This window comes from Diceros bicornis, chromosome 34 (genome assembly GCF_020826845.1).
Source record: "Diceros bicornis minor isolate mBicDic1 chromosome 34, mDicBic1.mat.cur, whole genome shotgun sequence".
NCBI classification, from domain to species: Eukaryota; Metazoa; Chordata; class Mammalia; order Perissodactyla; family Rhinocerotidae; genus Diceros; species Diceros bicornis.
In genome coordinates, this window is record NC_080773.1 from 15,857,324 (window position 1) to 15,882,910 (window position 25,587).

The 25,587-nt window shown below is 43.6% G+C and overlaps 1 pseudogene; it reads left to right on the plus strand.

Moving 5' to 3' along the window:
• The first annotated feature begins 525 nt into the window (after window positions 1-525).
• On the plus strand, window positions 526-17,373 carry LOC131396897 (carcinoembryonic antigen-related cell adhesion molecule 1-like; annotated as a pseudogene).
• The last annotated feature ends 8,214 nt before the right edge of the window (window positions 17,374-25,587 follow it).

The following is a 25,587-nucleotide window of genomic DNA, read 5'->3' on the forward strand; positions in this document are numbered from 1 at the left end:
CGCTGCTAAAGTAGCATTTCTAAGGTGTCACCTGGACATTGACAAGATTTATGAAGTTCCACAGGTGATTCTGACACACAGCAGGGGTGACATCCCTGTGATAAAAGTTCCTGATGTAGCCCCAGAACACCTGCTCTGAAAAGAAAAATCAAAAGTGAAAGAGAAAGGGCTGTGGGGAAGACCATTCACCCTGACCCAGAGTTGTGGGGACTTCCCAGGACACCAGTGCCCCAGGCTTGTGTTTGTCCAAACAAGGGTGTGTGTGTGTGTGTGTGTGTGTGTGTATGGGGGGAATCACAGCTAAAGAAGGAGACATCTCAGCAGTTTCCAGGGAACCAAAATGTAGAAAGAAAGGAAAGGGGAAGGCACGGAGAAGGGAGGCAGGAATGAGTGGAGGGCAAGGGAGAGTGCTGGGCAGAGACCCCGCCCCCACCCATGTGACCAAGTTAGGCACTCCTGCCAGGGAAGGAGGCTCAATACAGAAAGAGGAAGGACAACAGAGCTGACTCATCCAGAGCAGCTGCACTTATGAACATTTCTGGAGCCCAAGCTCTTCTCACAGAGGGAGAGACAGAGCAGGCCGCAGACACCATGGTGCCCCTCTCAGTCCCTGCCCTCAGAGGGCACGTCCCCTGGCAAGGACTCCTGATGGCAGGTGAGAGAAGATGATCCCCTGAGGGTGGGTGGGAGATAGGACAACAGAGACTGGCTGGGGTCTCCTGGGGAGGGAAGACAGGGCTCTGAGAGGGAACAGAAGACGTCTGTTTGGACCTGAGGGGAGATGACACAGGGGAGCAGAGTAGGATGGGGGGAGGGGACTCAGAGACAGGAAAATTTTAGTGAACTGGAATTGGTGAGGAGCAGGAAACTCTCAATAGCTGTATTTTTCCAAGTTACATTTTGAAAATAAGATAACTATATCAGAATGACACTTCAGAAAAAAACACAACCAGCGGCACTAAACATTGTCCTTACTAAACCTCCGAAATAATAAATAAACCTCCGAAACTGACAAATAAACACCAGGACGTGTTTGGGGAACACTCATTCATTAATTCATCCACAAGTATTTGTAGCCTGTTCCAGGCACTGGGTCACAATAAGATCAGACCAGTCCCTGCCTTGATGGAGCTCATATTCTAGGGAAAGGAAAGACAGAATGTGATGTCAGGGACTTACAAGTGTCATGAAGGGAACAGAGCAGGGAAAGGTCAGAAACTGAAGACAGGGGTATGTAGAGCAGGCCATCAGGGAAGACATCTCCCAAGGACGCCCCCGAGAGTGAGCAGGGCACTGAGGGCAGTGAGGGAGTGAGCCGGGATGACACCTGGGAAGAGTATTGGGAACACAGGAAATAACAAGTTCAGAGGGGCTGAAGTAATGGTGGTCATGCTGCTGACCTTGACCAGTAGACACACCACACAAACACACACACACACACACACACACACACACACACACACACACTCCAAGTCTAAGAGATGAAGAAACTTGCTCAGGACCCAGGGCCCCATCTTTCCATCCCAATACATAGGTCCAAATATTGATTGATCTCTCTCTCGTCCCTCCTAGTCTTACTCTTAATCTTCTGGAACCAGTCCACCAGTGCTCTAACCATTGAATCAGTGCCATCCAATGCTGCTGAAGGAAAAGATGTTATTCTACTTGTCCACAATCTGCCTGGGAGTCTTGTCGGCTATGGCTGGTACAAAGGGGACAGAATAAATTCCAGTCAACAAATTGCATCATATACGATAGGCACACAAAATACTATCCAAGGGCCTGCATACAGTGGTCGGGAGATAATATACCCCAATGGATCCCTGCTGTTCCAGAACACCACCCAGGAGGACACAGGATACTATACCCTTCAAGTCATACAGACAACTTTGCTAACTGAAGTGGGAATTGGACAGCTCCGTGTATACCGTGAGTCATTCTTCTCTGACCTCTGGGTGTTGGGTGGAGTGGATTGTACTTCACACACACAGAATTGACTGGACTGTGTCTATATCCCCCTCTGCATTATGTCTCATGCTGGGGTTTGAGCATTTAGTGTAGGACACAGACACAGTGCAGACAAACTTCAAAAGATCATGCAAAGTGAAATAAGTCAGAGGGAGAAGGTCAAATACCATATGATTTCCTTCATTAAGTAGTAGATAATAACAACAATAAACAAACACATAGGGACAGAGATTGGATTGGCGGTTACCAGAGGGGAAGGGGGGAGGGAGGAGGGTGAAAGGGATAATTCGGTACATGTGTGTGGTGATGGGTTGTAATTAGTATTTTGGTGGTGAACATGATGTAATCTATGCAGAAATAGAAGTACAATGATGTACACCTGAAACTGTTACAATGTTATAAACCAATGTTACTGCAATAAACAAAAAATTAAAAAAAAGAAAAAAAGATCAGAATACCCTACCCTAATTCCAGCCCCTACAGAGAGATGGAGCAGTCTAATGGGAGTAACTCAACAGAATGAGATCAGTCTCAGTCCAGCGCCTGGCCCCCTCTGCATGAACAGCACCCTGTGGAAGACCCTGTAGAGCTTGGTCAGGGCCTGGTCTGTTGAGCCACCTGGGAACCTCATAGAGAAGCTCAGCCCTGGGAAGCCCCTGTCCAGGTGCCTATCCCAAGGTTTCTGACTTGTGACCCTGGAAAGCCTGTGCCAGGGTTAGATTTTGGTATCCTGGGCAGGACTGACTGGGAGCAACAATGTCCTGGCTGCCTGAGTCCTGAGGCTCCTGAGCTGGTCACCAGTCAGGGCTCAGCCCCAAGAGCCACATCTGGGCAGGGGCAGAGTCTGCTCCTTCACCTGACACTTGGCATGGAGAGCACAGATGAACAAGGTTCTCAGGCCATTAGCCAACTGCTCTGGGGGCACAGAGGACTCCAGAGGATGGTCACCATCCCCAGGGAGGAAGAGAGGACAGAAGATGCTCCTGGGATCTCCTCATCCACCAGGGATCAATCCCAGGGACATCTCTCTCTTGAACACCATTTATTTGGGCAGCTCCTCCACACTAAGCTTTAGGTCAGGTATTTGGGGGTATTTTATGGTTACTTCACAAGCAACATGGTAATCCAGAGACTATTTACCATATACCTGATTTTATTCAGTGGAAACTGAGGCATAGGGAGAAACAGTCATTGAATCAGGGTCACAGAGACCATGAACAGCAGATCAGAGTCACAACAAGATCTTAGTGCAGCCACAGCCCTGACCTTTGCTCTCCAACACCCCGGGGGCCTTATTAGGCAACTATGGACCCAAGACTAGCCATTGGATTAGATCTTTTCCTCTTAGGGAGCCACAGTTCAAGGTAGAATTTCTAGTCTGAGGATTGAGAGCAAATGAAGAATTATTTTGTTTTTATTCAAGCACTAAATTACCTTCATCAACAATCAGAGTCACTGCAGGGAATGTCCAGGCCACCCCCGCAGGTGGCTGATCCACATCTCCCTGCACTGGACTTGAAATCACGTATTTGTTTACTGATGTGTTGGTGTCACTCCCCCCGGAGTATAAAGGAAAGGACTTTGCTGTCTCACACCCCACTCTACACCTGCAACCAGCATAGGTCCTAACAACTCCATTGCTCCTTCATGAAGGAAGGAAGGCTTGAATGGTGAATGAATGACCCATAATCTCTTCACAGACGGCAACCTGGGTGCAAAGTCCTAGGAGGTTATGGCCACACCTGTTCCTGGTCTCTCCACTGGCTAAGACTCATGTTCCATCCTTCTGACCACCAGCCCCTGAGTCCACTCTGAGAGAAGAGTCTCATGATGACTCTGGGGCTGCTCAGCCATAGGAGGGTTTTCAGGGCTGTTCTGGCCCTGACCCTGGGGCAGCCATGGGTTCTTGGTGCCTGGGGTCTTTGAAGTCACTTCTAATCCCTGTGCTTTAACATTTCTGGCTCTCTCTGCTCCATCCATGTCCCTCATCTTCTGCCTCCTTCATTCCAGCTGGGACTGCCACTCTTCTGCAGTTTACTCCACCCTTAAGCCTTTACCGGATTCTCTCATTAACACCTGTGGCCAGGTGCACCCTCCCGGGCAATAGTAAAGGACACAGAAATCAGTGGGAGCATCAGCCCCTTGAGGCTCCATCACGAGCTAGTTTCCCCAGGTCACCAGGAGAACAAGCCTCCACCGTGCCCCATCCAAGGCTCTTTCCCTCCATGATGCCAGTAAGTAGAACAAGCTGCATGACAGGGCCATGTGACCCCTTGATCTGCTCTCTACATGACTCAACCAGGGAGTCAAAGGCAGAAGGACAGGTCTACAGGCCCCAAAAGCTCACAGGCTCATTTCACCCCCTTGACTCCTGACTCACATTCTGATCCTGGTGAGGCTCCCATTAATCTAGCAGTTTCTGAGAGCTTCCCAAGGTGGGGCTGGCCAGACCTTGCAGCATCTGACTGGATTATTGCCTATTTCACACATGTGGCTCCTCATGATGACACCTTTACCACAGGATGCTCTCAGATGGTGACATCCACCAGCCACTGTCCTTTCACTTAAACACTTCCCAATTTGGATGAATTTCACCAAATTTGTGTTTCCTGAGGTCAAAAGAAAGCCACATGCAAGTCTTAGACCTTCTTCCAATTCTGCCTAACTGTCCATAGAAGTTGGTGATGGGGACCTCTTTCCTAAATGTAACAGATAACATCTTGACTAATTTGGGAGCATTCCTCCCTTTATATAACAGACACCTCAGACATGCCCCCTGATCAATTCTGTCCTCTTAACAGGACTCACATGTCTCTCTCTACCCAGGGAGCCACTGATTTCAAACCCACTTTAGCATCTTCCTTTGATCATAATGTGATCCTGGTTGGACTGCAGAACTTGGTCTACAACCTTTAGTGCTCTCTAGAGAGATATTCTTCCAGAAACTGGTCTTAGATATTTGGGGCATTAATATTAATTTTCAATATGGAAACAATTTAACTTCTCCTCAGATTTCTGTCTCATAATTGTGTTTACAAATGGTCCGTGCAAGCCAGATTTCCTCCCGACTTTCCACCGGTCACCCCTTCTGCAATTGAAAACATCCACTTGTATTTCAGGAGAGATCAACATGGTCATCACTATCCTCTGCAGTGGGAGAAGAGACTATAAAGTCCAAGGGCAGAGCACATGGTTCTGCTGCCAAAGCCAGCCAGCTCCCGCCTGTCCCTCTCACTCTTTTTTGGAGCATTTCTAATCTTAATTCTGCTCTACCATTTATGGAGTCACTGTCTCATGCCAGTCACCATGAAACACCTGGGCAGACCTGCCCCACTTCATGGCCCTGCAGCCTGAGTACTGAAGTGACCTCCAGGCTTGCTTCTGATCTCCCTATATGGTATTTTTACCCATATACCTAGTTCCAAGCTAAGCTACTCAGTCCTCTCTGGGTTTAAGAACTATAGGAAGGCCCATCATTACCCATCTCTAGGATAACTATGGAAAGCAAGTCCTCACAGGAAACACATCTGGCTAGGTGCAGTAGATGTGTGAGTGAACAGACTAGAAAGGGCCTCAGCACCCATACATTTCAGATGAGGACCCCAAGGTTGGTCAGACAGTTAGCTTGTCAGTGAAGAACCAGGAGAAGCTCTGGTTGGTTTCTGACTCCCAGTCCTGTATCTTTCCATAACCAACCCTGATGCTTATTTGATTTGGGAAAGTCTGTGCATTCTCCCGGACATAAAGCAGGTGCCTTTACATTCTCTGAGTGCTCAGATCCTCATGCATTTATCTTGAGATACACAGACCTGCCTTATTGTTTTAAGGACTCAGGTTGGCTGAGAGGTAAGAGATGTCAACCCTGACTGAAGACGCCTTTGGAGGAATCAAAGGTACCAACAAGGCAGTGTTCTCTCTGTTATCTGTGCAGCGGAGTTAACCAAACCCAACATCACAAGCAACAACTCCAACCCCGTGGAGGACGAGGACACTGTAGTGTTAACATGTGAACCTGACACTCAGGACACCACCTACCTGTGGTTGATCAACAATCAGAGCCTCCCGGACAGCGCCAGGCTGGAGTTGTCCCTGGACAACAGGACTCTCACTTTACTCCATGTCACAAGGAATGACACAGGACCCTATGAGTGTGAAACCCAGAACCCAGTGAGTGCCCGTCGCAGTGACCCATTCACCTTGAATGTTCTCTGTGAGTAACTTCTGTCCCTACCTAGCCCAGGCTACCTACCCAAATCCACACTACCAGAGGCCAGGCCACATCTGTCCCTCTCAGCTCCAAGTACATGGACCTTCACCCCTGGACACCCAGGCTGGCCATGACTTCTTATCCCAGGCAAATTTTGGCAGGCCCCGTCTTGAGCAGACTAGGAGGGGATGGCTGCTCCTGTCTTGAGACATTTGGGGTCAACAACCTCTGATGGGAGAAACAGGTTAATGTCTCAGACTCAGGATGAGTGAACACAGAGAGGTCATGATTGGGACTTTTTAAAACAAGGTTGTGATCTGGCTCAGAGGGACACTGTGGCCCTTGTACAGACCAGGAACATCCCCTTCATCTGATTACATCATGTGTGGCTTTATTCTGTTTGTTCCAGATGGCCCGGACACCCCCATCATTTCCCCCTCAGACTCCTATTACCGTCCAGGGGCAAATCTCAGCCTCTCCTGCCACGCAGCCTCTAACCCACCTGCACAGTATTCCTGGCTTATCAATGGGAGGCCCCAGCAATCCACACTGGAGCTCTTTATCCCCAACATCACTGTGAATGATAGTGGATCCTATACCTGCCTCGCCCATAACTCTGTCACTGGACTCAATAGGACCACAGTCAAGACTATCACTGTCTCAGGTAAGTGGGTCCCCTGGACCATCGGCACCAGGCTCTGGGGTGGAGGTCCGTCTGGTTTTCAGAAAAGAGCATGGAAGAAGTTATTTCCATCCTGTGTGCATGGACACAAGCAAATCCTAAATCTGCCCCTGAATCCTCCCACAATACCTCTGCATACTCTTCCTTTCCTTGCTCTCTGCTTTCCCAGGGCAAATGTGGATCCCGCCTGGAATGTGGGGAGGGCGTTCTTTCAGCCCCAGAAAGCCCCATACAGTGGACGGGGCTTCACAGAGGGAGAAGGAAGAAGGTCCTTCTGCTCCCATCTCGCCTTTTGACTGACTCTGCTCTGATGCCATCTGTGGTGGGACAGGGGCATGTGGAGAAGGTACATGGGCAGCCTGTCCTCAATCTGGCCAAATTGTGCCACCCATTGACACCAGAGCCTTTCTCAGGCCAGGCTGCAGGAAAATGGGAAAAGAGCAAGCCTCAGTGCAGACTCCTCTGAATTATGTCCTGGCTCTGAAGTCACCAGCTATATGACACCTTGTGGCACCAGCACATACATATACCAAAGAAGAGCAATGAATGATTGCGCACACTTGGAAAAATAGGTAGATTCATCCATGGGATGGAAGGAGCAGTGCCAAAAAGTTTAGAGTTTACAGAGAAGGCTAAGAGTCCCAGCCTTTTATTAAAACTGTGACCACTTCTCTGTAGAGATTTCCTTCCCTGTGATATTCAGTCCATAGGCCAGCAAGTAAAAGTCCTATTCAGATTGAGAAATCCTTTAGATTGTAACTTCTCCAGGTGCTAAGGTCATGATGACTGGCTGAGCCATGCTCATTCTCTAACAAATTATTTAACAAAAAGGAAACACCTTCCTGGTGACTGACAAACAATAATGTACAATAAGAATTTCAAAATAAATTAAAAAAAGGAAACACCTTCCCTTCTCTATGTAAAGCTACCATACTAGAGAGGGGACCTGATCATTCATAAAGTCACAGAAAGCTCTCGCAAAGGGCCACACAAACGCCAATGAGAGAAAAATTCCACCTGGTGATGAGGATGCTGGATACGTGGCCTGAGAAGATGTCCCTGGTGCTGATACTATGGAGATGTCCAAGGGAACTAGTCTTGGGTTATCCTGAGGGGATCTGGGGATCAAAGGAGAAGATACAGCCCCCTCCTTACTTATTGTCACCTGAACAAGACACTTGTCCTTCTGCAGGGGTCAGGGTCATCTTCTGGGTCACCTTTACAGATCTTACTGTGGTATCTGAGAGCTGGATGAGATCTCTGAGGAAAGAGTGAGGCCCCAGGCCCCAGGCCCACTCTCAGTCAGTCACCTCCTCTATTTCTCCACAGAACCAGTGGCAAAGCCCTCCATCCAAGCCAGCAACACCACAGTCACAGAACATGAGGACGCTGTGGTCCTGACCTGCCTCACACATGACACTGGGATCTCCATCCAGTGGTACTTCAATAACCAGAGCCTACAGCTCACAGAGGAGATGAAGCTGTCCCGGGACAACAGCACACTCACCATAGACCCTGTCAGGAGAAAGGATGCCGGGGACTATCAGTGTGAGGTCTCCAACCCGGTCAGTTCCAGCAAAAGTGACCTCCTCAGGCTGGATGTGAAATGTAAGTGACCACTTGCTCCATCCTATATCTTCCTGAGAGGATTACTCTACCAATGGTGTGCAAAATGGATAGAAGTCACAGAGGGCAGAATATCAATCAAGAGACCATTACAGCAAACAGAACTGTAAAGTGGTAAGAGCTCAGTCTCCGAATCAAATATACTTAGTTTCTTATCCTGGGTCTGGCACTTACTATGTGACCTAGCACAAGTTTTTTTTGTCTGTTACCATTTTTTTAATGTGGTAAAATATACTTGAGATTTACCCTTTTAACCATTTTTAGGTGTACACGTCAGTGGCATTAGTATATTCATATTGATATGCAACCATCACCACTATCCATTTCCAAAACTTTTTGATCTTACCATACTAAAACTCTGTACACAATAAACAATAATTCCCCACTCCCTACTTCAACTCCTGTCTCTAGAATTTGAGTATTGTAGGTACTTCATTTAAGTGGAATCAGATGATATTTGTCCTTTTTGTGTCTGGTTTATTTCACTTAGGATAAATGTCTTCAAGCTTCCATCCATGTTGTGTCATATATCAGAACTTCATTCCTTTTTAAGGTTGGATAATGTTCTCTTACATATATATGTCACTTTCTGTTTATCATTCATCCATCTACGAACTTTTGGGTTGTTTCCACCTTTTGGCTGTTGTGAATAATGCTGCTATGAACATGGGTGTACACATATCTGTTCAAATCCCTGCTTTCAGTTCTTTGGGTATACACCCAGAAGTGGAATTGCTGGATCAAAGGGTATTTCTTTGTTCAATTTTTGTGATGAACTGCCATATCATTTTCCACAGTGGCTGCACCATTTTACTTTCCCATCAGCAATGCACAGAAATTCCAATTTCTCCACATCCTTGCCAACTCTTGTTGTCTTCTTTTTCTTTTTAACGTATATAATTACATCATAATGTGTGTGAGGTGGTATCTCATTGCAGTTTCGATTTGCATTTCCATAATGATTAGTGAGGCTGAGCATCTTCTCATGTGCCTATTGGCCATTTGTATATCTTCTTTCGAGAAATGTCTGTTCAAGTCCTTTGCCCATTTTCTGATAGGATTTTTTGTTATTGTTGAGTTGTAGCTCCCTATATATTCTGGATGTTAATCTCTTAGATATATGATTTGAAAATATTTTCTCCCACTCTGTGGGTTGTTTTTTCACTTCATTGAATGTGTTCTTTGATGCACAAAAGTTTTTAATTTTGGTGAAATCCAATTTATCTATTTTTTCTTTTGTTACCTGTGGCTTTTATCCAAGAAATTATTGCCAATTGCAAAGTCAGGAAGCTTTCACCCTATGTTTTCTTCTAAGAGTTTCTGCAGTTTTAGCTTTCACATTTAGGTCTTCGATCTATTTTGAATTAATTTTTTGTATATGGTGTTAAGAAGGGTTCAACTTTGCTCTTTTGCACGGATATCTAGTTTCCTCAACACCATCTGTTGAAAACACTGTCTTTTCCCCATTGAATGGTCTTGGCACTCCTGTAAAAAATCATTTGATGATATATGCGAGGGTTTATTTCTGGGATCTCTATTCTATTCCATTGGTCTATACGTCTGTCTTTATGCTAGTACCACACTGTTTTGGCATCTGTAGCTTTGTAGTAAATTTTGAAATCAGAAAGTGTGAGTCCCCCAACTTTGCTCTTTCTCAAGATTGTTTTGGATATTTTGGGTCCGTTGAAATTCCATATGAATTTTAAGATGGATTTTTCTATTTCTGTAAAAAAAAGTCATTGGGACTTTGATACGCATTGCATTGAATGTGTAGATATCTTTGGGTAGTATTGTCATCTTAACAATATTGTCTTCTAATTCATGAACACGGAATGTTTTTCCATTTATTTATGTCTTTTTTTCTTTCAGCAATGTTTTATAGTTTTTCAGTGTACAAGTCTTTCAACTCCTTATTTAATTCCTATTTTATTTTTTTTGATGCTGTTGTAAGTGGAATTGTTTTCTTAATTTCCTTTTCAGATCATTTATTGTTAGTGTTTAGAAATACAAATGGTTTTTGCATGTTGATTTAGTATCCTGCAACTTTGCTGAATTTGTTTATTAGTTCTAACAGTTTTTTTGTGGGATCTTCAGTGTTTTACATGTAAGTTGATGTCATCTGTGAACAAAGATCATTTTACTTTTTCTTTCAAATTTGGACGCATGTTATATTATTTCTTACCTAGTTGCTCTGGCTAGGACTTCCAGTACTATTTTGAATGGAAGTGTCAAAAGCAGGCATCCTTGTCTTGTTCCCTATCTTAGGGCAAAAACTTTCAGTCTTTTATCATTGAGTATGATGTTAGTTAGCTGTGGGTTTTTCATATATGGCCTGTATTATATTGAGGTAGTTTCCTTCTATTCCTAGTTTGAGCATTTTCATAATGAAAGGATGGTGAATTTTATTTACTGATTTTACTAATTCAATCTCGCTACTAGTTATAGGTCTATTCATATTTTCTATTTCTTCATGATTCCATCTTTGTACGTTTTGTGTTTCTTCTAGGAATTTGTCCATTTCATCTAGGTTATTCAATTTGTTGGCATATAATTATTCATAGTACTCTTAAAATTCTTATTATTTCTGTAGAATTGATACTAATTCCCCACTTTAATTTATTTTAGTAATTTGAATTTGATTTTAGTAATTTGAATCTTCTCTCTTTTTTTTTAGTCAATCTACTTAAAGGTTTGTCAATTTTGTTAATCATTTTTGAAGAAGCAACTTGCAGTTTTATTGATTTTATTGTTTTTTCATTCTCTATTTATCTCCACTCTAATCTTTATTTCCTTCTTTTTGCTAGTTCTAGGTTTAGTTTGTTCTTCTTTTTCTAGTTCCTTACATTGTAAAGTTAGGGTGTTGATTTGTGATCTTTCTTCTTTTTTAATGTAGGGGTTTAGAATTACAAATTTCTCGCACAAGACTACTAATTTCTCTGAGCTTCATATTCCTCAACTGAAAATTGCAATAAGAGTACTTGCACTTCATGGTATTGTTTTAAAGATTTAACGTAATAATCAATTAAACCCTTAGCAAAATGTCACACAAAGTGGAAATGTTCCATAAGTGTTAGCTGCTATTATTACTACTGTTATCATTAGCCTCTATGAAGTCAGGAAGTCCTAGAGTCAAATTCCAGATCGACATATTACTAGCCATATGACCCTGGGTAAACTTTTCACCGCTGTAAGCCTCAGGTTTTTTTTGTCTGTAAAACGGAAACAATGTCTATCTGACAGGGTTATTATATGAATCAAATGAGATATATGTAAAGTATACAGCACAGATCTTGGCAAGTAGTTAACATTAGTATTAATCATTATCATTGAGTTGCCTGATAAAGGCAACAGAAATAAAAAAGAAGAAACAGATGCAAAAGGTATTATATATGGGGGGGGGGCACTAGAGAAAAAAACGTTGGGGCATAGTTTCTGACTCAATATGGGAAAGGAACAAAAGGAGTTGAGTGCAAAATTTCAGCCTAGGATGTCAGTTTTTATCCCCTGAGATGAAGCCAAGATGAAATTAGACACACAAGATATTTATTGGGAAAAATGCCTGTGAGAGAATGTAGGACAGGAGTGGGAAGAGCATCGGAAGTTCCTCAGACCACAGATCTGATGCAGATCTGATCCCTGTAAAGGAGAAAGAGAAGGAAGAAAGCTTTAGTTGCAGTGCAGTTTTAAGAGAGTGTCTACAAGGCTGACAGGGAGTCCTTGAGCTAAAGTCACCCATCAGAGGAAAATCGTTTCTTGCGGAATTGGGATTGCTTTCATATCCCCGCTGGGAGCCTTTGGGAAGCGTGGTCTCTGTGCAGTGAGCAGTGATGGTGAATGGAGATGGTGCCTTCAGAGTGCACTAGCGCAGGCCTCTCGTCAATTAACTTCCCACCACAAGAGACCTGAGAGGCACATCTTCATGGCTGCCACATCTGGCGCACAGAAAAAGATGCAACCATGAAAAGGTGGGACGTTATAACATACAAAAAGAGCCATCAGCCTTTCTCACATTTCCAGAGCCTTCATAAACATCTGAGTGCAGAAAGGCCAGGATGCAATCGAGGCAAGTCTGACCACCAACTTAGAAAGAAATACAGTGAGAGGAAAAAATTTACAAGGACATAGTCAGCTAATCACCCCACAGCAATCTTCCCACAGAAAATTTATTCCTTGAAGGAACAAGCAGAGACTATTCCATGTTGAGAGTTGTTTCCCAGGGCACCCCCACTGTAAAATAATGTCACCTTCACTCATTCTCTTTTCTTTCCATGACAGATGTTCCAACACAAGGAAGTTCTGGCCTCTCAGCAGGGGCTATTGCAGGCATCGTGATTGGAGTGCTGGCCGGTATAGCCCTGATAGCAGCCCTGGTGTACTTTCTGTATATCAGAAAGACTGGAGGGTATGATGGCCTTTCCTCATTTTCCGCTTTCTCCAAGGCTAACCACCATGCTTGGGAGAGGGAAGGAGCCTTCAACTCTGTCTCTGGGCCTGGATCTGCTCCTCCTCCTTCCTAAACTTCTGCTTCTCAGCACTAATTCTTGCAGGTCTCTTCTTCCCTGGTCTTCATGCCTCCTGTACCCTGCTATCTCTTGGACATGGTTATTCCCATCCCCGTCTGGTTTAGAGGAGGCAGATCCAAGTATGTTTCTCGGTCCTCGAGTCAGGGAAGCCAAGGGCCAAGAAAGAAAATGAATGAGGAAATGGAACGAGAGGCAGAAGAAAGTGAGCCCTGTGCTCTGTTGGCTATAGGAGCAGAGGGAGGGCTAAGACATGAAGAGAACCTAAGAAAAAGCAGAAACAAACAAAAGTCTCTTGGGCAATAAATAACGTGAGAAAAAAAACAGCATCTACCTATGAAAGGGGAAAGGTGTCAGAGTAGAAGTAGGCTCAGAAGCAGTTCATAAAGAATGGACCTAAACGTGCCTATCCAGCAAACAGGACAGAGTAAACATTAGAAGGAATCATGGGTAGACTGAGGAAGGAGGCCCTCAGAGGAAAGGCAGTACCCACCACGGTATAAATGAACATTGAGGAGCCCCGAGGAATTATCTGCTGACAGTGTCCTTCTCATTCAAGGAGCAAAGATCCTATGCTCGGGAATAGCAGTCACAGTGTCTGATATTTATTTAGGGCAAGTGACCAGCGCGATCTCACAGAGCACAAACCCTCAGCCTCCAACAACAGTAAGTAAAGTCACTCACGTAGTGAGAGCTGGTGTGTTCCACCACATGCCCTGCCCTAGCAGGGAATCCTGGATTCCCAACCACTCCCTACCTTCTGAATCTTTAGAGGGGATCTCCACTTCCCAACCTTAAGTTGGCATAGGTCCTCACACCCTTCCTAACCACAAAAGATTACCCTGGGACACAGCCCTGGGAGAGATGCTCACTCTGCCTGGGCCAGACAGGCCAGACTAAGATAGACATGTTTCCAGTACCCATTTCCTCATCCTCCTCCTTCCCCCTTGTGCCTCTTTACGGATGTGGGCATTCTCCCTTGGTGAGACTTTCCCTGTCTTGTGGTGCTCTGGGTGCTGTGGGCCTTAATGCCCCTCCTTGCCACGGAAGCCTGTTGCTGAGAAACACATCAGTGAAAAACAAATCAAGGCCTTGTGACCAGGAAAGTCTTCAGAAGTGGACTGAGGCCTCCTGTGGCTCTACTCCTGCCCCTCTTCTGGTGCTAATGTCCTGGGTCTGGACCACACACTCTGGATAGCCAATTCCTTAAGTGATCATGGACCATCTCCCCACTCCACCCTCCCACCACCTGCCACCTCCTTCAGCTAGAAATCACAACAGCTTAATAGAACCATCATTCTAAGGCCATAAGTCAGCTTTTGCATATTCATGGGTTGGTAACTCTTCTTTTGCTTCCCCAGGTCAGGGCCACTCTGACAACTCCCCTAACAAGGTAAGCACAGCCAGTGTCACTGGTTCACTTTCTCATGGAAATATCTCTGTGTAGCATGGGTTATTCTTAAAGACAGCAAGGTGAGACCAAGTTTGGGTCAAAGATCCTCAGTGCAGCAGCAAAGAAGTGTCGGTAAATGACCCCCATGAGTCTACCTCATTGCAAGCTTGTGGACTTTGGAATTATCCCCATCCTGTGTTTGAATCCTGGCTGAGACTCTTAGTACCTCTGTGACCTTGGACAAGTAGCTTAACCTTTCTGATCCCCAGTTTTGTCATCTGTAAATGGGCATGATGCCTACTTCAAAGAGAAGCTGAAGAATTCAATGAGATACAAATATAAGGCACTCTGCACGGTGTGTAACACAAGGAAGGACTAGATCATTCTCCCTCCTCAACCTTCAGTCTGACTCTGCTCTTACTGTCAAAGGATAATTTCCATTCTAACGAGTCTGAGGTCTTAGTTCCTTTACTTTATAATAATTTTACCAAATTTTTCCCATCTTAACCTTTCAATAGCATACACACGTATACTGAAAAATGTTTAAATAATAAGTATATTTTAACAATGTATGAATTTTCCCAAGTTAAACATACCCATGTGAGTAGCAACAAAATCAAGAAACAACACGTCATCCTCCCTGCAAAAAACCCTCCAGTTACTTCCCTCCAAAGAGTACCCACTATCCTGACTTCAAGTGCCCTAGATTAGTTTTGTCTGTTTATGCTCCTACATAAATGAAAGACTCAGTATATCCTTATGTGTCTGGCTTCTTTCATTCAAACTTATTTTGTGAGATTCATCCACATTGTTGTATGCATTCGTAGTGTGTTCATTCCTGTTGCTGTATCATCTCTCGTATTCCATTCTACGAATACCATAATGTCTCTTTTCCAATGATCACTCACAGGATGTTAGTAAGCAAAGAAATGGGTTATAAAAGCCCTTCTCCAAAGCTAAAAGTTTCAAAGTGGTGATAGCACGTGGTACTAAATCACACTAGACCAGGTAAGGGCCTGACCTATGACACTGATTTAACTGACCACTGCTCACGCCTTTCAGGTCGATGAAGTTACATATTCTTCCCTGAACTTCAGTGCCCAGGAATCAAAGAAACCAACTTCAGCCTCCCCATTCCCATCAGCCACAGAAACAGTTTATTCAGAAGTAAAAAAGAAATAATGCAACCTGTCCTGCTCGCTGCACTGCGGACTTATTCCAAGCTTCTCATCCCCATCACTAGAAGGATCCCTTCACCCTCAGGGAACAGAGGAAGAAGCCTCTTTCCTCCCCTTAATTGCCAAATGAGGCATCGTAAGGCTGCCTGGTCACAGCCCCTCCCTTCAGTGTCAATACATGGAAAAGTACATCTGGGAATCTGTAGGAAACCCAACCTGCCTAGTCTTTGAAATTTGGCAAAGCAGACCTTGGGAGAGAGTTGCCAGAACCTCCCGCCCCTCCCCATCTCCTGACCTAGACTTGTTTTAAACTTACCTATTCAGAGCACACTCACTTTCCCACCCCAGTCCTGTCCTATCAGAGGCTAACTTGAATTTGCCATGAGCTTGGGGTTTACGTCCTTATCCACTGAAATGCACGTGCCAGAAAAGAACAGAGAAAAAGTAGAAGTAAAAAGCTTTTCCTGTCTCTCCAAAGCCCAGAGTGAACCCACCAGACACAGGAAAACAAATATAGAACCAATTCTGAACTGGGAACCTTTCTCCACTGTCAGGGTTGCCTGTCTATAGGACCAGGGCCTAAGAACCATCCTGCTTAGCTGGAATACCACCTAAGCCCTTTGTCAACCCTGTCTTCAGAGAACCCACTATAAGCAACTAGGAAAACTATCTGCCAAGGTCCATAGGTGAGTCATAATGGAAAATGCAAAAAATATGCATGCGCATTTTAATCACTTTATGGGCTTTATTTAAGTAACGCCCACAGAAGGAGGGGTTACAGCTTTAGGGAGCAGTCAGCTGTTAATAGAGACAGTCTGCTGGCAACTGGGGAAATGAATCAGAGAGCTACCCTTCAGAGATCAATTGTTAAAGAATGCACAATTTGGGGTATTGGGTTTTTTCCCTTTTCTCTGAGACATTCTGCCATTTTAACTTTTGTAACTGCTTATTTATGTGAAAGGGGTTATTTTACTCAGTTTAGCTGTGTAAGCCAATCTGTCTGCCTTAGGTGAAAGAAGCCACCAAAATCCCTCAAGTCCCGTTGGCCAGGAGCTCCTCAAGGCTTCTATGTCAGGGGCTCCAAATAGAAAACAAGAAGCAGCTGTTTTCCTCCTTCATGGCTAGAAACGGATCTCACTCAGTTTCTAGGTGTCTCAGACCAATCACCAGCCACCGTTCTATCCCATGTGTCTGCCTGTGCATGTTCTGTCTGTCTGCCTGCTCACTCTCTCAGGAAACCCTGGCCCTACTAAGGTGCATTTGGTCCTTGAGAAGTGGGAGCACCCTGAAGGGAACACTATCACTCATGCCATTGGCGCTGTTTACAACCGAGAAAGCTGCACTGGTGCCGATGCTCATTAGGACACAAGGGGAGTATTATAACCGGGCCCTAGGATTCTTGAACAGCCTCTGAAATTTGTTTTCTCCCAGGGGGTCTATGAGTCGCAATGTGTGTTAGGATAAAAGGAAGGGCAGGAGAAGGAGAGGCAAATGTACTTCCCACCCAGCTTTCCACTGTACAGATGGAATCACTTTGGGGCTGTTGAGAGAAAGGTTTTATTAAATATTGATTACTTGGTCTCATGCCGTGTCTAAGAGGGCCCCTCAAAGAGGGTTAGTCAAGAGTTCTCTGTACTCAGGTACCTCTTTCAGGGTTTTCTAACCCTGACACAGACCGTATACACTTCCCCTCATCCATGCTATTCTGTGTTATTTAATTTTGCCTGGCTAAGGCCACTTCTGAATTATTTGTAAAATGTGCTGTATATTTATAATAAAAATTATATATCAGATATCAACATGCTGCCTCACAGTTGAAACTACTTTACACAATGTCTTCTTTACAGGCAGAAGAAAGAGAAATTGCTTGACTGGGCATCAGAGTAAGCCTATTTCTAAGTCCACAGACATTTGATCTAGTGACAGAGAATTAGTTAAATTCATTTGCACACCTGCTAACAAAGTGGGTCTATCTAGAACCAACAGGCAACAGCTCCAACCTGCTTGAAAGAAAATGCCTGTCTTCCTCCCAGAAAGAAGATGATTTCATGAGGAAAAGATCTCCCAGCCTCTTTCTTAGGGACAAGTAACCCTTCCTGCACAGGTGGCTCCTGTGAATCAGATGCAGCAATACAGCTTTCACTCACAAGGGTCTCCACCAGTTCAATCACATAGAAATCTCTCTAGCACCTTCTCTCTTCCTTGTCCCCAGTTCCTTCAGAGGGTCAGATCTCGTCTGGCCTGAATAATGATCATTTATTAATTCCACTAAGTATTAACCTATTATCTCATTTCCTTCACTTCCAAGCAATTGAAACATGTGTGCTGTCTTTCCCCTTCCTCATCACCTCATTTCTCCAAGGCCTCTGCCGTTGTGCTTCCAGACACAAGACTGCTGGAAGCAGCATAAAATCAGTATCCATCTCTTGGCCAGATTCAAAGGTATTTTCACCGTCCTAACATTGTTCACTTTTACAATATCTAAGACCACAGACAACTTTTTCCTTCTTGGACGCTCTCCTCCTTCCATCCCCACCAATGCACTGCACCCCCACACCAGATTTAGTACTCAGACCCTGCTTGTCTCCCTCCACCACCCTCTTTCCACAGCTCAATGACATCTCTGCAGATGCCTCCTACATCTCTATCTCTAGCCCCTGCTACTTCCTAGAACTCATGACACTCACACTCAAATACCTTCAGCCCTCGCCCTTTTGTTTCCCAGGTTCAATACATGCTCAAAACCTATTGATTCTTTTTTAAATATCTCTCAGTTGTATTGTTCTCTCCATTCCCATAAACCCTAATTTGTTGAGAAACAACTCTGCTGCTGGAAGTACAGCTTGACTTCTTGTCTCTGGTCTCTTCACTGAAATCTTCCTTGCATACTACTGCCTCATTACCTTCCTAAAAACTGGTTCACTCTCCTACTCAAGAATCTACAGTGGCCTGCCCTGGCCTACCAGACAACTTCACATTTCTTCCTCTATACTAACATTTCTTACTTTCTTTACCGGTACTCTCTAGTATAATTCCTCCATTCTGATTAGATTTGTCGGCTTACCCATCCCTGCCCCTCCACCTCATATACTCATATAATTCTTAGTCCCAATGATATGCCTGCAAAAACAAACACCAAACAGGGCAATGTTCTCCCTGTTCTCTCACAGAGGAGTTACCTACACCAGTCATCACAAGCACAACTCTGACCCTGGGGAGGACGAGAACCTTGTTCCATTAACATGTGAACTTTAGACAGAGGACACAATCTACCTGTGACTGGGAATCTTTTCCTGAGGACCAGTTCCTGTCTTCATGAAATCTGACTGAGCACCTACTGTGCTACAAGTCTCAGTGTTAGACTCCATGAAAGATACAGAAATGAGAAAGGCAAGGTCCCTATCCCAGGGAACATAGAGCCTAAGACAGGAGATGAGACAGGTAAACTATCATAATACAAAGATATAAATGGGAAAATGCCACAAGAGAAGACAGAGATATTCAATGAGAAATACGGTTACAAATTAGAATGACTGGGAAAATTTTAAAAACAACTGATACTTAGACCCTACCCATAGATCCTGATTTAATTGGTGTGGGGTGGAACCCAGGAATTGGTAATTTTTTAAAGCTTCCCAGATACTTTTAACATGTAGTCAGGATGGAGAACCTCTGCTGTAATAGGTAGGACTTGAGCCTAAAGGCAGTTGTTTTTAGCTAAGAGTATGAATCAGAATTACCTGGAGAACTTTTTCAATGTACATAATAAGCCTATAAAACATCCCTGAAGAAGCTGATACAGTATGTCTGGAATGAGACTGGGCTTGTGTATTTTGAAAAACTCCAGGGTAATTCTCATATGTATATTGTATTAGGAAACACTGACCTAAAACAGGGAGGATCGAAAAACTGGGGCGTTGGGAGGACATTCCATGAGATGGGCATGAGATGAATAATCTATTCTGCAAGTCACAGAGAAGTATTCAAAGAGAAATTATTGGCAAACAGCTAAACTGTAAAATACCAAGTCTTGTGAGGATGGGAAACAACTGGTATTCTTACATATTGGTGGTGGAAATATAAAATGGCACAACCACTCTAGAAAAGAGTTTTACATTTTCATATAAAGTTACATATACTCATACCGTGCAGCAATCCCACTCCTAGGTATTTACTCAAGAGAAATGAAAATAGATATCCACACAAAGAGTTATACATGAATGCTCATAGCAGCATTATTCACAGTACCCAAAAAGGGGAAACAATGCAAATATCCCTCAACATGGGAATGGATAAACAGAATGTGGTATATCCATACAGTGGAATACTAATTAGCAATAAAAAGTGCACAAAGTACTGCTAGAATAAGATAGATTAATCTCCCAAACACTATGCTGTGCAAAAGAAGCCAGATACAGAGGAGCACATATGATATGATGCCATTTAAATGAAGTTCAAGAATAGGCAATGGTAATTAGTGGTGTTAGAACTCACCATAGTGGGTGGAATTAACTACAAAGTTGCACAAGGGAGCGTTCTGGGCTGATGGAAATGTGCTACATCTTAATACACATGGTGATTACATGGGTATATACTTTTACCAAAAACCAAATTATACACTTAAGATGTTTACGAATTTCAATGTATTTAAATTCTCTCTCATATTTTTAAAAATAAAATAAGCAAAGGAGCCGCTTATGCAATCTATCAAGTAAAAAGCATCTATATTTTCTCTTTTTACAAAACAAATTAGCACAAATTTAGTAGCTTAAAACCACACCCACTTATTAGCTCAGAGAATGCAGTTTCTTCAAGTTATAAGGCTGAGGTCCCCATTTTCCTGCTAGAGACTGATCTCAGCTACTAGAAGAGGACATTCTCAGATCCCATCCACAAGGCCCCCTCCATCTCAGCAATGGAGAAATCTCTTAAATGGAATCCCTCTCACATTTCTAATCTCTCTGATTTCCTCTCTGACACCAGCTGGAAAAAACTGTCTGCTTTTAAAAGGCTTGTGTGATTAGATTAACACAACTCAGATAATCTCTCTTTTTGTTAAACTCAAAGTTAACTGCTCAGTAACCTTAGTTACATCTGCAAAATCCCTTTGCCGCATAAGGTAACACAATCACAGGCATGCAATTTCATCATACTCACAGTCCGGGATTAGGGGTAAATCTTGGCACAGCATCTTAGAATTCTGCCTACCACAGCACCATATGAAAGCTGTTCATACTCTCAGGGAGCTCCTTCAGGGTCCTTGTTCTGAAGAAATAGCAAAGAAGCCAAACATGGTCAGTCTAAACTCAAAGTGAGACAATAAGAGACTAAGGACAAAAAACAGAGACAAGAAAGCAATGGCCCATGTCCTTCTTGCCTGTGAGTGTCTCAGTCACAGACACACTCATTTCCTCTAACCTTTAGTAACATTCACAGGCACTGACGGTAGCTAGCATCTCAGTTAATCCCTAACTAAAGTTGTAGGAAAACCAAAGCCATCGCAAGAAACCAACCATAAATGACAGGCTACACAATCCAACCAGGACATTTTATGGATTTCCAATGATTCATTCATTCAACAAACATTTATTGAGAATTTACTATGTCAAGCACAAAGCCAGGTGCTGAGGAGAACATGCTGATTAAAAAATAAAGCCCTGGGCCGGCCCCGTGGCTTAGCGGTTAAGTGCGCACGCTCTGCTGCTGGCGGCCCGGGTTCGGATCCCGGGCGCACACCAACGCACCCCTTCTCCGGCCATGCTGAGGCCGAGTCCCACATACAGCCACTAGAAGGATGTGCAACTATGACATACAACTATCTACTGGGGCTTTGGGGGAAAAAAATAAATAAATAAAATTATTAAAAAAATAAAAATAAAGCCCTTATTTGGATCTTCATCCAAACAACTCTACTGCCAAAAAAAAAAAGGAAAGGTAGGGGAGACATAGGAAGAAATAAAGGAATAAAAAAAAACAGAAAGGGAAGGGGAAAAATAATGAGATAATTGCAGAAATTTGAACATCGAATATTTTATGATATTGAGGAAGTATTAATTTTTAGCGTGACAATGGTATTGTGGTTATGTTTTTTAAAGATCCTAGATATTTTAGTAATATAACTGAAATATTTACAGATGAAATGACTTGATATCTGAGATTTGCTTCAAAATATTAAAGGTTTGGAGAGGGGACTATAGATGAAACAAGATTGGTCATGAAATTATTACTGGAGTTGCAGGATGAGTCCATGTAGATTCATTATATCATTAGCTTAACTTTTGCACGTATTTGAAATTTTCCAGAAAAGAAAAAAGTCCTTGCTCTACAGAAGCTTCTAACACAAGGAGTCAAGTATTCCAATAAATAGAATACTCCGTAGTTAAACAAAATAAACACAAAGCACTGCTTAAGCTCCTAGGACAGTGACTGCCCCGGGGTAGGCAGAAGGAGTCAGAGAAGATGTCACAGGAGCCGCCCCCTTGACCAGCGTCTTTAAGGAAGAGTGCCCCAGGCACAAGGGCAGCCCAGAAGTACAAAGGCACACAGATGGGCAGTGGCAGAGCTTCCGCACACTCTCTGGATGACTTGAGAGAGGCCGTGTTAGCTAAGAGCACCTGTTCCAGAGCCAGACAACCTGCGCTGGAGTTCCTGCTCCTGAATCCCCACTGTGAGACTTCTGGTGAGCTATTTGTATTGTCTCTGGGCCTCAGATTCTTTACCTACAAAATGAGGATTATACTGGGGCCGGCCTGGCGGCATAGTGGTTAAGTTCACACACTCCGCTTGGGCGGCCCAGGGTTCGCCGGTTTGCATCCTGGGCATAGACCTATGTGCTGTTCATCAAGCCATGCTGAGGCGGTGTCCCACATAGAGCAACTAGAAGGATGTACAAGTGTGATGTACGACTATCTACTGGGGCTTTGGGGGAAAAAAAGGGAAAAAAGGAGGAAGATTGGCAACAGATGTTAGCTCAGGGCTGTTACTCAAAAAAAAAAAATGAGGATTATAACAATACATACTTCAGGGGCTGTTGTCAGGAGTCAATGATTTAATCTGGGTGTAAAACATCTAGAAGACAGTGGGTGAGCAATAAATGTTAGCTGTTAGTAGTGGCAGCCGTATCCCAGCCCACAGTGCCACACATTTTGAAAATCTCATCTAATTCCTATTTGTCGCTTATCTTCTCTTTGTTAGACTATACACCTGTAAAGTAGCGACTGTGTCTTACTTATCTCTATATCCCCAGAACCCAGCCTAAGGCCACGCCCACAATAGGCACTGATCAGGCAGCTCTTCTTTCAGGCAGCAGAGGGGGGACCACCAGAAGTCTCTGTCCAGCCCCCTCACGATTTCCCTATGGATTATACCTTCAATTCCTATAATTCTTTGGCTTCCTTTAGCTTCATCCTTGTTCCTACCTCCTCTCTTACTCTGCTCCAGAGATGTGCATTCACCAATGGTGCTCTCTGGCCCCGTCCCTGGCAGGTGTTCCAATGCCTCCTTTCTCTCTCTCCCCACAGCTATATTATCTAAACAGGCTCTGCATCACTTATTCTGAGATTAACAAAGTGTGAAAGGAGGCTGAATTTCTAGACCATTGGCCTCATACCTATTTGTGAGATGTAGAATCCTCTGGAAAAGAGAAAAGCAGATAAGATGGTAGCCAGAACACAAAGCCTTCAAATACAGCCTCATCTTTGAGCAAATCCTGTAGACATATTTGTACAGTCAGCTAACATCTCACTGGGGTTTTGGGGGGTTCAGAAACTGCTGGAGAGGAGAGAGAGGCATGATGGGCAGGGAGCCCCGCTTCATGTTAATTTTTGCTTTGCGAACTTCAGGGTTTCTTTTTACCCCCACTAGTAGACTTCCTCATTCTCCCCCCAGAGAAGAGACTCAGAGAGGAAGAGAATAAGAAGATCCAGAGCCTGAGAACTGAGAAGATACAAGACCACAGATGGCTAGACTCTAAAGATGAAGTAGGAAGGTCAGATGCAGGTCTCTCTCGAATCACAACTCTCTGTACAAAGTGCCCTCTGCCCTGAGCAGTGATGTGGGGCTGGAACATGATCCTGCTCTCCCCAAGAGTGGAAACTGCTGGTAGAACATTAACTAACCACCCAGGAGCAGAAGGACATGGAGCCCTCTGAAGTACCTCTCCTTACCTATTCTCTCCAAGTAACCTCTGAGTGGAAGACAATTCAAGGCTATGTCCCCAGCCCTAGAATTTGATGGTTCTTTCCGGAAAAAAAGGTAGGACAGGAGATCACAAAGCGGAAATGGGACACTGGAGAGAACACACTAAAAACAATAGCTTAAGCATGCTTTGTTTAAAGTCAAAGTCCTGTGAGCATGCTGATCTCCCTTCACTGCTGGGCTCTCTATGACAACCAGCCTTGCCCCACACTGGAGCCTCATCTGAACCCAGAAGTCCTCTTGCTTGGGGACTATGGCAAGAAAGGAAAAGGGGAACTGGGAACAGGATGACAAATAAATACAAGCAGAGTGGTAGGGTCTCTGAGATACTAACTGTGATTATAAGGAAGTGAAACTGGTCTTCTTGTAGAGCTCAGACTGGTTTTGAGAACAACTTGACATGATAAGTGACCAAAATATTTTGAGTAATGACAGAACTTTTGGAATAAATGTAGAGCCACCCAGGACAACTACTTTTTAGGTGCCCATATTTACCTGATATGATATACTTGTAGGAGGAATCCTATAACTCATGTGAGTCTCATAACTTTATTATCTTCACTTACATAGGCCTGAGGAACAGTTTGATATGACCAGGAGTTAGATCAGAATGGGAGGAGCAGGAAAAAACAGGAGTTTATATGACGGCAGAGATGTGTAGAGAAAAGAAAAAAAGAGTCAAAGAGAAGAGTAATACAGAAGGAACAATAAACCCGTACCATAAACATAGAGATGGAAGCAGAGAGTTAATTGTGGCTCAAATCAGCTAATATGCCCAATCCCACAACTGAAGCTTTCCTGGGCACCTCATTCAGCCAGCCCTGTGTCATCCAGAGGTGGGATGGAGAAGGAGTAGAAATGAGCAGAAATACACACTAAATTCTCCCACTTTCCTTTAAACTCAAGGGTTTTATTACCTTACACAGGAGAATTAGACTTTGCACATTAATTGGCTACTTTACATTAGACAGAGAAATTTGATTAATGTCAATTCTTCAAAGAACCAACTGTACAACTTGCCTATCACTAAATTAACTAATTAAAGAGCAAGAGCTATTAGTGCTGCATGTGTCTGTGAATTTATTCTCTAAAGCAACCTCTGTTCTTAAGAATCCTAAGGCCTTCATATGACCCAACAATTTCACTCCCAGGTATATACCCAAGAGAAAAGAAAACAAATGTCCACACAAAAGCTTGCATACAAACGTTCATAAGCAGCATTATTTGTAATAGCCAAAATGGGGAAACAACCCAAATGTCCATCAACTGATGAATGGATAAACAAAATGGAGTCTACAATGGAATATGATTTGGCAATAAAAAGAAATAAAGTATTGATACATCACAAAACATGTATTAATACTGGATGAATGTATCAATACTGGATGAATCTTAAAAACATTATGCTAAGTGAAAGAAGCCAGTCACAAAGACCACATATTCCATGATTCTATTTACATGAAACATTCAGAATAGGCAAAGTCATAGAGACAAAAAGTAGATTAGTGGTTTCCCAGAGATGGACGGAGGAGACAGCAGCAGGGGGGATGGGAATGAAGAGTGATTGCTAATGGCCGTGGGGTTTGTTGTTGTGGTGATGAAAATGTTCTAAAATTGATTGTGGTTGCACAATTCTGTGAATATACTAAAAACCACTGAATTATACACTTTAAATGTATGGTATATGAATTATAGCTCAACCAAGCTGTTATTAAAAAAAAAGAATCACAAGGCCTGGATAAAGGGTTATTTCAGCTGGCTGGAGTTCAGATTTAGCTATACTATCCCATAAGCCCATTAAGACCCATGGCCAGCTT